The sequence below is a fragment of the Alosa pseudoharengus genome, unplaced genomic scaffold, assembly GCF_046254945.1.
Source record: "Alosa pseudoharengus isolate Yale_2024_CS ecotype anadromous, Long Island Sound unplaced genomic scaffold, YU_APseudo_1.1 YU_APseudo_1.1_scf_1, whole genome shotgun sequence".
In the NCBI taxonomy this organism is placed as follows: Eukaryota; Metazoa; Chordata; class Actinopteri; order Clupeiformes; family Clupeidae; genus Alosa; species Alosa pseudoharengus.
In genome coordinates, this window is record NW_027468564.1 from 32,362,711 (window position 1) to 32,365,210 (window position 2,500).

At 51.6% G+C, this 2,500-nt stretch overlaps 1 protein-coding gene across 1 annotated transcript in view; it reads left to right on the plus strand.

Annotated features, from left to right (window-relative positions):
- Positions 1 to 2,500, plus strand: part of LOC143118308 (calmodulin-regulated spectrin-associated protein 3) — a 36,774-nt gene that overhangs the window by 6,602 nt on the left and 27,672 nt on the right. The gene's annotated exons all lie outside the window — the stretch shown is intronic.

Here is a 2,500-nt window from a genome sequence, read left to right on the forward strand (position 1 = left end):
TAGATAGATAGATAGATAGATAGATACTGTAACGATTTGATAGCGAACCACACAGTTGTCCAATCAAAAGGTTTATTCACTGGGAACGAGAGTCGGGACACAGATAGACACAGAACACAATGCAAACAGGGCAGGTCAAGCACGCACACACACTACACATACAGGGGAGGACGCAGCCTCCCACACAAAAAGGATCACACACGAGGGAGAACTAAAAGGGAAACATGTCACAATAAAGACGCTAACATTACACTTATAACTTAGGAGAATAACGACATAAACCCCCCAAATGTTCACCCTCGTGTCCCAGCATGCCTTTCGCTGGAGAACGCTAACACAGTCTTTATGCGCCGACGTTACACAGCTCCCCCAACAAGCCATTGCCGTCCTCGGCAATGCCCACGAGGTAGCCACATGCTAACGTCGGCGCGCGTCGCCCGCCACTCAGTTCAGTGCGACAGTTCCGCCAACTCACGTGGGGTGCACGCGCCGCAGGAGCTCACTCAACGGGGCGCCACGCTGCTAGCAATCCAGTTCGGGCGTGCTAGCAGCCACGTGGCCGACCCGCTCGTCACCAGCTCCCTCTCAGCAGCCGCCCTCAGGCTACACTTTCCGCGGCGTGTCACCACGGCACTCCTCCTCTCCAGACGGGGCCCTAGGTGGCCTTACAACCGTCGACACTGTACCAAGCACCGGGGTTCGAGGGGGGCCAGATGAAGCTGCACCAACGCCACTCCGCTCCGTCGAGTCGCCGACCGGGACAGACAGGCACCGACTCCACAGCAACCGGACCGCGCTGAGCTCTCCCGCTGCAGCTACCGTCTTCGGCGTCCTTCCTCGTGTTGCCATCTCGCAGAGCCGTACTGCTCTGTTCCCGGCCCGTTCCACTCCTTCGCGGCTTCGGCGAAGGCACGACCCCCGAGATGGTCGTGCTATCGAACTCCACACAACAAACTTTTTTTCTTTTTTAAAAGGCGCCGGCCAACAGGCCAACTAGAACTAGCGCCTAGCACTGCACGGTGCCCCTCACACGCACCCAAAAGTTAAAACACACACCAAAACAGTCACACACTAGAGGGCCCTTCCGTCGAAGCTGCCCCACCGTCGTGAGTTCGCTGCCCTCAGCGGCTCCGCCAACCGTCCATCGTCTAGGAACCTCTTCCTCGCCGCACTCCCTCTCTGCTCACGCGTCGCGGCTCGCCGTGGAGTCAGCGCCCAGGCCAGCGTCATCTTCTCCGCGACCACTTCATCTGGCCAGATCTCCTCCCATGACAGCAGGCAGGTCTCGGCGATAGCTCCTCTCCTCCGGCGGCGGTAACGATAGAAGGCCTCAAGCTCTTCAGTAGCCCTTACAAGGGCTCTCTCTGGATCCTCTTGCGTGGGCCTCCACCCAGCGGTGAGGTCTCCCGCTCCCAGCTTCTCTCGCTGAGCGGAGGCCATGTGCGAAAGTCGCTTCTGACACCAATGTAACGATTTGATAGCGAACCACACAGTTGTCCAATCAAAAGGTTTATTCACTGGGAACGAGAGTCGGGACACAGATAGACACAGAACACAATGCAAACAGGGCAGGTCAAGCACGCACACACACTACACATACAGGGGAGGACGCAGCCTCCCACACAAAAAGGATCACACACGAGGGAGAACTAAAAGGGAAACATGTCACAATAAAGACGCTAACATTACACTTATAACTTAGGAGAATAACGACATAAACCCCCCAAATGTTCACCCTCGTGTCCCAGCATGCCTTTCGCTGGAGAACGCTAACACAGTCTTTATGCGCCGACGTTACAATACTTTATTGATCCTCAAGGGGAAATTCAAGGGTCTCAGTAGCGTAAAGACATAACACACAACATGCATTTACAACAGAAATGTAATAAAAGTATAAACATATAACTAAACTCCACTGTACAATAAAGTCAGTAGAATATAAGATAAGAATCTAACAAACTAAATACTAAATACACTATATAAGTTAAATTAAGAAAGTCCAATGTGCTTGAGGGTGATCAAGCATAAGACGCTTGTAGTGACAGGGCCAGGACTGGTGAGGTGCTAAAGGGAGTGAGTGTCGTGATGAAGGTGCAAACAGTAGTCCAACCATAGTCCTTAGTTATGTGTGCATGGCAAGGTGCTCAAGAGAGTGGGTGTCATGGTGAAGGTGCAAAAAGTAGTCCAACATTAGTCAACAGTGCAACAGTAGGGTCTAGAGACCAGCATAAATAATAAAGTCAAATAGGAGAGTAAAGTGTAATGTAAACAAGGTAAAATAAAAACTATTTCAGTGCAAGAACGGGTTGAGGTAACAGTGTAGCAGTAAAACAGTAGTGAAAACATTAGGCTGTGTACAATAGTAAAACAGTAGTAAGCAGTAGTGGGCAGTCAGTACTCAAAAAACATGGACGTGGAGAGGGTGGAGAGGCAGACAGACTAAGCAGAGAAGTCTATCTCTCCTCTCCCCTTTAGTGAGGCATTGGTTGAGCTCTTTTGG